This window comes from Lipotes vexillifer, unplaced genomic scaffold, assembly GCF_000442215.2.
Source record: "Lipotes vexillifer unplaced genomic scaffold, Lipotes_vexillifer_v1.1 scaffold1111, whole genome shotgun sequence".
Classification (NCBI taxonomy): Eukaryota; Metazoa; Chordata; class Mammalia; order Artiodactyla; family Lipotidae; genus Lipotes; species Lipotes vexillifer.
This window is the reverse complement of record NW_006795034.1, coordinates 260,244-272,982: the sequence shown is the minus strand read 5'-3', so window position 1 is coordinate 272,982 and position 12,739 is coordinate 260,244.

Sequence of the window (12,739 nt, the reverse complement as noted above, 5' to 3'; positions counted from 1 at the left end):
AGAGTGTATATTATGAAAGTGTTTTGGTGATGGGGGAAATAGTCAACCTATGAAAATGAGGGTGTTGTGATAAACTAGTGATGTGTGAAATGAGTATGAAGATTTATGACATTTGCTTGTAGCATATATTTAAAGGATGGTAACACCACCAAACATAACTCATAACAGTCCATAAAGTTCACCCATGGTGAATATGCATTTTATGTGGACAGATGTTCTGCTGAGGGACATCTGACTATTAGAATTGTACATGTCATAGGTGCATTAGACATAGATTACCCATTATGAAGGAGAAGAAGAAAAGAGGTCTTTAAGTGGTCATATTCACACTTTGAAAAGTCCTAAGAAAAAGAATGAGGCTAATTAATTAATAAAACAACATTCCTCTCTAGAAAGAAGAAAGGTGGGGGTGGGGAAGGGGATTGCAGGGGCAGAGTTAAAACATCCAGGTATTTTAGCTGTCTTTTTAACGAGGTAACAATCCTTTTAAAAATTACTTCATAAGGAAGTCTAGTACATTTTGCCCTTCTGTATGAAACTGATGTTTGAAACCACAGACAAAGCCTCAGCATTTTTATTACAGCAGAGTTGTGTACAACGTTAGGAACTATTGCTGCAGTGTTTACCTGTGCTACAATCTAAGGCACACCCTGTATACAGAGTTATTTTTTTAAAACCAGGATGAAGTCGGCTTGCTTAGAGCATTCACTTTGAACTTACAGAACAAAATACGCTGCCCTATCGCCACGGTACATAGATACAAAACATACCTGAACTGTGAAGCCATTAAAAACACACCACCAGAGCAAATTGTCAATGTAATCACACATCGACTCACTGCGTAATACAGATCTGATTCCCAGCCCCAGAAAGCAAGGCCCTGCTTTAAGCAATCGCCAAGTGCCTCCCATCTGTCCGCCCATGCAATCTGCCAGAAGAGAAATGCAGGTAAAGACGTTCCCCAGATCTGAAATGCTTTTATCTGTCCTTAGAGAGAGATTTCTTCCAGTCTTTGGATATTAGAGCGATCTGCACTAGCACCGAGGAGGTAAAAGGGCGCGGGTTGCTTTTCCAGGAGCAGGCGGTAGTGCTAGCGGAAGAAATGTTGATTGAGAAAATAGGGCTGTTGAAATGCTGCCGTTGCTGCTGCCGCTACCTCTGCTCGGGCAGCAGGCGTGGGGCAGTTGGATGATCACTGATGCATATCAATAACCGTGTACTTGAGATTTCTCATGACATCATCATTACCTTGGTCTCCCGCGGTCTCGAACCTTTGACCTTGCCGGGCTGGTCCACATTTTGGCAGTGAAAGCCCCTCCAATGATGGCCCTTTTCTCCTTCTTTCAGAGCCGGGGCAGCAGCACGCCAGCAAGACGGCATCTTCTCCTCCCCAGCCTAGAAGCCCTGTGAAATCGAGGATCTTCCCCCTAAAACACACACACACAAGATATGTGCAATCAAGCTGCCACCGCTTGGTAAAAAGCTCATGGTGCCTAACCCCAAAGGATCCGGAGCAGATCCTTGAATCAGCTGTCACTTCTTCTATAGAATGGGATTTTTTTTTTTCCCTTCCTCCTTAACCTGCGCTGGAAATTGCTGTTGGCTTTATACGTCTCTATAGAGGGAGGCTAAGGAGTCTTGCGTGAGAAGGAAGCAATTTACAATGCAAATAGAGGCCTGTGAAGGGACGGATATGCTGCTTACTCTTAACCGCTTGCTGCACCTTAATAGCTGGCTTTATTTTCTGATATTAATAGATGAATTGTTGGCTAACGCTGCCGGAGATTACTTGCTGAAAGGAAAAAAAAAAAGTTCGGAATAAACTTTGAAAGCAACAGCTCTCGTTTGGATGTCTAGCCGCACACACAGACAGAAACCAGGTCATATTTACATACAAGGAGGAATCTTTTGCGCGGCAAAGTATCCTGGAGGACTACTTACTCTTCAGTACTGCCAGAAAGATCTGGATCTGGAGTCTGGGCAGAAGAAGACAGAGGCTGTGAGGGAAGCGAGTTGTTATCTTTGGTTATCTAGCTGTATGAGTGTATTGGTCTTCATAAAGCTAGATAACCGAAAGTAAAAACTCCTTCAAGATCGCCGGGGAGCGTGTGAGAATGAACTGCAACCAAGAGACAGTAAAAACCAGAAAGGTCAGGAATACTTATTGAATCTAACTTTGTTTCTGTGTTTGTTTTTCCCTTATGACGAAAGGTGGGATTAGAGGAAATTGACACACGTATGCCAAAACATTAAGGTGCAGATATTTTGTGAGGTTGTTACAGCTGCAAAGAGTTGTATAGTGCTAATGAGTAAAGAGGCACATGTAGTTTGTCCTACTTTAAGGTAAAAGTTTATATATGGGGCGTTTTTGTTTTTCTTAGAGAGCTGTTGTAGAGATGTCTGGTACCCAGTTTGAATATGATTCCATATACGTAGACTTAGGCTATTCCCTAACGAGGCCCCTCCCCTGAAAAATTTGCAGATTATGCTTGGAAACTGCATGTATTGGGGTTGTATGTCAAATTATATGAAATTAGACTTTCAGAAAAGTTTATACTGGAAGGTTAATAATCTGTATTTACTGAGGACATAGAGCTAGGAAGGAAAATGCAAAAAAAAAAAAAAAAAAGAGCAAAGGCTGATTTTTTATTCCTCTATTCAAAATACAAGGACAGATGCTTCTCTGTTCCAAGAGGGTTTCCTTGAGGAAGCTACTGAAGCAGAAAGACATGATGGAGACGAGATCGCCTCCCCTCTTGTCAAAGTGTTAAAAAAATGTTCTGTCTTACTCTGCGCCTAGCATTGGAAATGAAAGTGACATTTACGCCACAACCCACGTGTGCGCCTCCTCTCTTTTTGTTTAAGGATGATCAGGTCTATCCAGGAAACAGCTCTGGCATCCCAAACTGAAATAATTAGGACGTATATAGACCTGACAAAAATGGAAAGGGGGTGGGGAATCTGAGGGTCTGTCTTGCCTAATTGATTCCGCTAAACGGAATGCAGGAGATGTGAACGGCAGGACGCTCCGATTCCCACGCTCGGGGGCAAGTGGTAAAGCGGGGCCGGCAGCCTATGACAGACAGCCCTGTTGGGGGGTGAGGGTATGAAAAAAACATCAAGTACACACACCATACTCATCTCCATCGCTTAAGAAAGTAGAGGCATTTCCCACCCACAGCCATCGGCAGCCTCCCAAACGGCAGTACCAACTGGTCTGTAGCTGCTGTGTACTGTGTGTTTCTGTTAATTTTATAACCGCTGTTTAATCTGGCCATAATTAAGTTTGGCTTTTTTCTTCGGTTGAGATTTTCAATATTTAAGGAAAGCTAGTAGAAAAGTTCCCAAAATGTCCCATTACTGCCTGCCCCTCACATCAAATTCTCAGTCCCTACTTGTGGCCTTGTGACTACCTTTTGGCTTTTGTTTTGGGAGGGTTATATTTTAAAATATGTCTCTATATAACAGACATTATAATCACTTCATCAGGCTGTTTACCTCTGACCATGATATATCTAGGAACTTGGTCTAAGTATGCTAGTAGGCACACACTGGAAGTAAAATTATAAAATCATCAACCTAAAAAGTGTTAATTATAATATGGTAAAAGTTTGTTCTAGTATAGTACCAGCTAGATGTGTTCTAAACAGTCATTTTTTTTAAATCTAAAAATGACTCTGCTTAGCAGAAACTTTGGCATTTTAAAGGTCCCCATTGTAATCTTTTCATAGAAGTCCTTACATTTTTCCACATGTCACCGATCAAACGTTTGTGTAGGCATTTAAATATAAATACAAACATTGCATTAGAAAATGTCCAAAATGACCTGTTATCTTCCATGTGACCTAGATTACTGACAATCCCAAATCCCAAACATATAGTTTTTCTTCAAAAGCATTACGTTTTCTGTTGTAGTTTCAACTCCTTGTAAGACTGCAGACTGGAGAAGCCTGTAAAACCACTGTTAGTTTCAGATAGAAACTCTGAGAGATTTTATTAACGTAAATTCTCAATTTGGCTGCTGAACACGTGCCAAAGTTTTACTACTGTAGTGACCGTTGAGAAGACCCTTGTTTATTTACATTTGAAGTGTACTGTTTGTGCAAACAACCTTTCATTGTTAAGTGCCTGTATTCCTTTCATTTACTTCATGTCCAGGGGTGCTATTTACCTAGAACCATTGTCTACTACAATTAACATTTACATTACAAAGTGTGTGGTTTTCTTTCTCAAGGAGGTTCAATTAAGGCAATAAGATGTTTGCTGGGGAAACCTATTGTTTACTAAAAGCACTCAATGGAGTCAAATTACTGAAGCTTTTGCCTACATCTTGGTCTTTTATGTAAATGTGTTAAATATAACATCTAAGGAAAATAAACAATATTATAATTATGTGTTTGCCATTGTCATATCAAACTTGCTTTGTATCATACTAATGTTACATGACTTATCGATCAATAAAAATACATTTCAGTGTTATTATTTTCATTTTATTTTTTGCCGTTCCACTGCTCTTGCTGCAACATGTCCCAATTTTTCTTTTTCTATTACACATCAAATTTCTGACATTTTGTTTTATTTGTGTGTGTTGAAGAGAGGTACTGTATCTGAACATGGGTCTGAAGGGTGTCCAAGGTAATCTCTACAGTGACCTTATAATAAGGTGATATTTCTTTGAAATCTGAAATATTCCAAAGGCATGTACATTTAAGTCAAAAGAAGTGTAAATATCAGTTAAGTAGTTCTTTGAAAGCTAGTTTTAACATTGGCAGAAACCGGATCGAGTTTATTTAGCATACCACTGCATTGTAAAACAGTTGGAGCGAAGTTGCAGTTTGTGTGAGTATGCATGTTAACTAGTGGGAACCAAGCGCAGTCTTTGTGAAAGGGGAGCAGCAGATTGCTGTGCAAGGCCAATGTTAAAAAGGCAGCTGAATTTAACACCATCTGGAAGAAAAGATCCCTTCACGACTTTCTCACACCGTCAGACAAAACTAGTGTCTCTTGTTCCGAGCCCTTGTCTATGCAACCATACAATACTGAGTCATTATACTTTTTGCTGAGAGAAAATTTGAGAACACAATATGGGTAACCAGTGAATGACCAAGTTTCATTGTGCCCGCTTAAGTCGATTGAAATCTACGTCTAGAGCTATGAATGGTAGTATTGTTTTCCTCACCAGGGCTGTACTAAATGTCAGCACAGTGTAAAGAAAAACTTGAAGTCTGCAAATAACTTACCAGATCTCAATTATAATATTTTCCCACACTAGAACTAATATCATTGCGAGGGGCTACATTGCAGAAAATACAAAAAGAAATGAAAAGAAATAGAGAGTTCATTTAGAAGTTATTTTATCCAGACAAACATTTTAATTTTCTGATGGGAACTTCCATTTAGGCTGTAGGCTGGGTTGAGAAGTGGAATGCATTACTGGGAAGTTCAAGTTACAAAAATGCTTCTTGTGCAATTAAAATAGAATAAAACAAGCATCTAGTCCCACCTGAAACCCTGCCTTCTTAAATATAAAGAGACTCTAAAGCTTTTACTGCTTTAGTTCTACTTAGAATTATTAGTATGGATCTAGCTTAAATTATGCTTTAAATTTTGGCAGACATCGCTCTTTCAAAGTTTGTCACTGTGATTGACATTGCAAAAGAACATCACAGATGTACATTTCCAAAAATATACAACATTCTGGCACTTCCCTAGGTGGAATCTGGTGCCCTCAGGAATACACCTCCCTTTATATTACTTCCCCTCCCCATTTTCTAACTTTTCTTTTCTCAAGATGTGTGTGAATCAGTTATTATACTTAGGTTTAAGGTTCACACAATCTATTTGACTGTAAACAGTCAGAAAAAGGAAACAAAACAGTTCAAAAAGAGTAAAAGGAGTTGGTTGTGTATGTTTTATTAGGATGTCTATTTTAAATATAATTGACTTTGCAATTTTGTTATTGTGTCACCAAGTGTCGCATAGTTCTTAACATGTAAGTGCAAAACAATGAGTAATTGCTGTTTTGCTGAATAATACATCTGAGTTGCCAACGTCAAAGGTATTATTTTGTGTATGTCTAAGCAGGAACATTAACTGCAGGTTTTGACATCTAGAATCTTTTCATGAAATACTTAGAAATAGGCCGATAAAATGACACCTGTAAAAGTAAATATAAAGATATAACCAACTTATTTTCCTTGTCCTACTTTATGCCAGAAAATTAACAATGAAATGTCACTCAATAATAGAATTATAGAGAATATAACATAAAAACAGTCATACAGAAAAATCCAAAACAACAGGAATGGAAATTAGATAGAGGTAAAATAAGATATATAGGAAGACTTCTGCAATATCCTTGCAGGATATGAATGAATATATTTATCAGTATCAGCCCCCTAGTGCAGTTACCATTAATGTGCATAGTAATGAGATAAATGCATTATTTACAGTCAAAAGGAATTATTTTCTCCAAGTGGCCTTTAAGTCTTCTTAGACACTAAATTTCTTCTACTTGTGCTCTGTGTTTATTTTTAAAATTAAAATAATTTTCTTATTTGGAAAAACGTGAAATGCTAATGTGATTTTGTGTAATCTTTGATGAAAATTAAGAAACCACTTAAATAGTAAGAGATAAGGATAAGTACATTTCAAGTTCATAAACGTTCTTCCTATTCATAGACTACATATAAACAGTTCAAGACAGTTTAGTATGTTAAGAATTTTGACTTTTTAAAAATGAAGAGATGAAGCCAAAGGTTTTATTTTCCAATGTGGCTAGAAAATAAATGTATTAAAGAGAATGTATAACTATATATCTAGTTTTTTCTATAGATCTGGAAATGCCATTGTGATAAGAATATTGATAACCTTTCCCCACTCTGTCTTGCCATGACCTAAGTTTTCCCTAATTAGTTAGAGTAAAACACACCATAATATGATGTTGCATTTGGATGGGTGCTGGGGGTGGAGGTGGTGAATCGGGCAACAGGAGATAAGGTGTCCTTTAGAAGTTGATGAGTAAAAAGACATTATAATACTGGGTCAACTGTTTTTAACACTGGTACTTCGAGAGAGTTAAACAGGTCGTACAGCGATGGGGCATGTAAGGTAGTTCTTCAGTGTCTCCAGATTTTAATGGATGGCTTTGTTATCCTGTTTTGTATTCATCGGTTTCTTAGCACAAGTTAACCTAGTACAGAAGTCAGCAGAAACCTCTGTTCTCATCTGCTTTGAGAACCCATTTCATCCCTTCTGGGAATTGTTCGATTTTATTGTGGAATTAATTCTAAAGATAGTGAATGAAAATGAAAAGTATATAGTTATGATTGCTAAGGAATATCTGCTTGCCCTCAACCAGGGCCACGAGAGTTAGTGCACTTAGAAAGGTGATGACCATCTTTGAGGTGGGAGCATGTGGCTTTCTGCTTTGCAGCCAACTGCCAGACCACAGGGGGTAGGACTTTAAAAAGTGAAGATAATCGACTTTATTCAGGGAAATATGGAGTTCTGAGCCATATCTGTTCAAAGAGAAGCACATCACTGTGCTTGGTTGTTTGGGTTTTAGCTGAGCTCTGGCACTACGTATTCTTGAGATCTAAAAATAGCCAGGCTTAGCGGCCGCCTTGCAAGGTGCTTGGCGTGGGCGGCGCACAGAAGAGGCAGCCGACTCTGTGACTGGCTGCGAAAGTGGTTGGGTTAGGCAGTGGCAGCGGCGAAGGCGGCCGGCCAGCCGCCGGGCAGCACGACGCCGCCCGGCTACCGCGAGCAGCCCATTCCTGAAAGCGGGCGTCTGATTGGTGTTTCCCGGGAGACCGGCTGCCTGAGCTGCCCGAGCTGGTGCGCCGGCGCGCGCGCTCCCGGGGCTGGCGCGCGCTCAGGGCTGGAGCGCGGCGGGGCGGCTGGGGGCGCGCTGCGGCCGGGGTGGCTGGCTAGGAGGCTTCCAAAGTTCGCACGAGCTCAAATTCCAGTGCCCGCCCTCCAAGGCTTGGAGACCGCCGGCCGCCCGCCCCACTGCCAGAGTGGGGCCGCCAGCGTTCCAATGCCTGGCTTGCTGAGTTGCGTCTACGAGGGCCGTTCTGTGTTTTTTGATTTGTCCGCCCTTCGGCCCCTCACCAGCGACCTCGGCCCTGTCTCTGCGCCAGCTCTGGACTTCGGTTGCTTAGGAATCCCGGGAGTTGGACTTGTGGATGGGGGTGGCGTCGGGGTTTAGTCACGCCAGGGGGTCGGTTGTAGGCAGGCCTCCGCCTTCCCAGGGATCCTTCTTCAGTCAACTTGTGGTTAAGGAGCTTTTTTTGCTGAAACTGTTTCTCTAGTTCTGCCCAGGCATCTTTCCTGGGTGTGATCAATATCAGTGATAAAGATATTGTGTTTCCCCCCTCCCCCAAGTTTTAGCCTAGTGAAAAGCTGCTGACAGAAAGACACCCTCACCCACACCCCACGGGGAAGATCTTGGGGGGAGAAGTTTTGTGAATCTGGAGAGGGGGTTCGGTGAGCGTAAACCGCTCTGGGCCTTTCCCGAGATCAACTTGCACCTCTACCCCCATTGTCCATTAGGGACCCTGAGAGCATCTTCCCCCTATCAGATTTGCTGGAAATATTAATCTCCTTGTTGGGTGGATACAGTAGAACTTGTTCAGTGACTACTTTAAAAAGAGATCTGGGTCTTAAGCACTTACTAAAGCCAGTTAATAACATCATGCATGGACATTTAAACTTGTTGTAAGTTGCAGAGAGGATTAGTGGGAAGTCACGCTGTGCGCAGCTAATGATACCATCTTAACTCTAACGGGACTAAATCCACCTCGCCCCGCGCAGGTCTGGCTCTGCGGCCCTCGGGTGGGGCTGGGAAAGAGGAGGGGTGTTGGAGGAGCGCAAGAAGGGTGGAAACAGCAGGAACCGTCCTGGCCCTCCCTTCAGGTGACGGTCCCTCGTCCTGGGAGGCTGAGGGCGGTCCTGCTGCTGGGTGGGCGCAAGCACCGGGACTAGGGCCCAGGCTTCCTGGTGTATACGGACTCGCCACCGCCCACGGGCTGTGCTTTAGTGACACTGAAGGGCACTTGCCTGTATGTTGAAACAGGTTTGATTCCATTAACCAGTGGGTGCACCAAGGTCTGTTGCAAGCTCAGGTGAGGGTGAGGGATTCCTAAGGTGGTCGCTTTTTGCTGCCGATCGATTTGCATTACAAAGGCCGTTTACTTTCAGTTCTTTTTCAAAAGTAGTGAAGCTCAGTATTTCACAGGTAAATTTCGAAGCATATTATTAACAACTTTCTGTCATAGGCTTGCACTACTCGTTTCAAACTGATTATTGTTGTAAGGCAGTTTGCGACTACTTTATGACAGGGCCAATTAGAAATCATCTTGGGAAAATGCTTCCAAAATGCTGCGTTACTAAAACACTCACATAACAATATTCATTTGGTTCTGTCACTAAGTAGCTGTCTGACGGATTTCTTGTGTTCTCTGGGTTTCTTTAATAGTAACAGGCCCTGGGAAAACAAGCTACAGAAGAATTTTAACTGCATCCTGGCTCTTGGAGGTTTTTGTTTTTGTTTAGTTTAAAATTCAAACTTGACAAGGTTAAAATGTTTATGTCTTAATTGCTAGTGGGAGATTTGGAAATAACTATAGATACTAATCACTTTAATAATTGGTGAAAACCTGTAAATAAACCACTTGGGAAAAGAGATGTGTGTAAAAAATATTAATAAATAAACACTTCTCAATCCGTCCGTGAAAAATGACTTGCAGAATACTGCACAGGATGTGTCTTAAATCTTTGTCTTTCAGAGAAAAAAAGAAAATCTATGTACATATATAACCCCTCCCCCCAATACACACACACAGATATAGATATGAGTGAGATTTACTGGAATGGAAGAATTTCTATCAAGTTATGATTAAGAAATATTTTCACTGAATAAATATCTCAAATATAATTAATTTATGTATTTATCAAACCTGCTGTAATGAAAAAAACTTCCTATAATTTCTTTGCAGCCAATGCCTTCGTGAAGACAATAATAGATTTAATATCATTGAAATTCAGAATCCATGGACTTACTTCCTGTCAGGGCCAGGTCTCTTGTATAGTAATAACAGAAGTGTACTTAGTTCTTATTTTTAATTCAGTGAGAATTATGAAGGTATCTGAAACTGTTGCATGAATTTAATAGTCTTTGAGAGGAACTCAAATCATGGATTTTAAGCCTTATTTTTAGAAAGCACATAGTTTGTACATAGTAGCTGCTCAATATATATTATTTTAATGTATTGAATTATCCTTGAAATAAATAATCTATATACAAAGTTAAATTAGCATTGGCTGACGGGAGTTTAAAGTTAAGGATGTTGAACAGTCTGTGGAATAGCTTGAAAACTGTTTAGGAGATTTAAATATGAAGTTATCACCATGACTCATTCATGGCAAGTGGGTTTGAAAAGAAAGGAAGAAAAATAATTTGATAGGTCTTCATCTTTAGAGTTTGTAGTGTATGCCTCTTGAGTGTTTATGGTGGTGAAAATGCCTAGACAGCAAGGAAGTAGGAATTAATCGATAAATTTATATTTGCCTTGTCATATAAAGTAACTCTTATGACAATTTGTGGATACTTAGATTTGTTAATATTTTTATATTTAAAAAATAAAAAGTTTAGCTCTCCCCAAATAAGGTTAGAAATTGTTGAGTAGCTTAGATTTCCACAGTATAGACTCATGCTCAATTATAGTCTAAAATTTGAGTTTGCAAATAGACATGGGACTCCAGTGATTCTAACGACACTGTACAAATACTGCATATATTTCTGCCAAATTTGTCTCAGATGGACTAGCTGCTAAGGAAGAATCCATAGCATGATTGAGCTAACAGAAAGCTACCTTTCCAATAGGTAATCCCTCCATTTGCACGCTGTGCTCACTGACAAAGGAGGAAACTTGAATTTCTGTCATTTTTCTGGACTTCAGCCTTAAGGTCGATATTGTCAGTTCAAAATGTATGATGTGAACAATGTTTTTGGTTAACCAATAATTATTATTAAGGCAAAATTATTTTCTTAGCCAATAGAAATAGAAATCTGGCTGTATTTAAGTTAAATTTAACTAGCTCCATTCTATTAGAGATTGTCTAATTTTGATTTTTCAAATTGCATTTTATACCATAAGGAGCCCTTCTGTGTAAAGTGCAGTTTGAAAAGAGAAAAATATTTATGTTTTTATCATTTTAAGTGATCAAATACTGCAGTGGTAGATAGAATATCATGTGCATCAATACATTATTAACTTAATCTAATGCTCAGTCATTACCACATTCATGGGTGTCTTTCTGATATCTCTCCAGTCCACTGGATTTTGAAGTGTGATTATGTAAATTTTCTACTGATAAATAAATGACTATAATTGTACTTGAAATACCACTCAAATTCTTAAGACCATGGCATCTATATAATATATTATGCATTCCTTAATTATTTATCAAGACTAATTCAAAATAACTGTAGGGTAAAGCATACATTTATTTTTAAATAGCCATCCCCGTCCCCAATTCTTTCTGTACCGGGTTAAAAAATATCCCAGATGGTGAAAATATGGAGAGATGAGAAAAAGGTTGATGAGTAGAGTGAGTTAGCAGCGAGTTTATCCTTCAAGGAAATATCTGTGGTTTGCCCGATAATACTATCACCCTGATGCAGTTTTTGTGGCATGTGATCTTAATGCCAGTTCAGTAGGGGTATTTTATTGACAGAAGAAATCATGTTTATATGTTAAACATTAGTGTAGAAAATTCCTCACCATTCCTGGACAAGGAAAAAGGGAAAAGTTAGCAAACAAAAACATTTTACCCATGGGTATTTTTTAAAGTTATTTTATAAACATAGTAGGGAAATTGTAATCTTGAGTTATAAAATTTGACTAAGGGTTACACAGTCAAGTGATACTAGAATTAATGTATGGCTATCCTTCATTTAATTATAGCTATAGAAAATCACAATAACCGAATGGTGCCTTTTCATTGTTTAGCACTGCAAGGCTGTATTCAGAACTCTTGTTGCACTGTGCCTTTAAAAGAAGCGTGCGTGTGTGTTTTACCTACATAAATTCTAATTGCAGAATCCACTCTAATCACCATGTAGGAATCGTCTGAAACCTCATAAGTTCATGAGCTACACACTTTTCTTTTTTATTCTGCAGACCACACCTTATCTGGTTGCTAATGAAATACAGGAGATTGATTGCAGAAAATCTTCAAGGGAATATTTGCTGTACCACATATAGTAAGCTCCATTTGGTACATTAGCATTTAGCCATTTTATGCAAATTTAGAGAAAATGACTCATGTATATGATTTAATATGCATCAGCGATAACTCATACCACCCTTATAAGAAAAAAGAAATTAAAAATTCATTAGAAAACTAGACTAGTGTCACTACATGGTTAAAACATTATTAAAGCATATTTCAATGTTTTGCTTACACTAGTGTTCTCATCATGGTGCCACCATTTCATGACAAAGGCCGTAGAGGAGAAAACATTCAACTTAAAATGTCTGCTGGCACACATCGCTGGATTTGTGTGTCACTAAACAATGAGCGAGCATAGTCTTGAATACCAACTATTTAATTAGCACTTTTGGAAGCCATGCATAGAAAATAGCTCATTTACATGCATCTGCTTAGCGATTAGTCCCATAAAAAGCTACCATTTTTTTGTTGTTGTTTAATATAGCGAACATTTTACCAT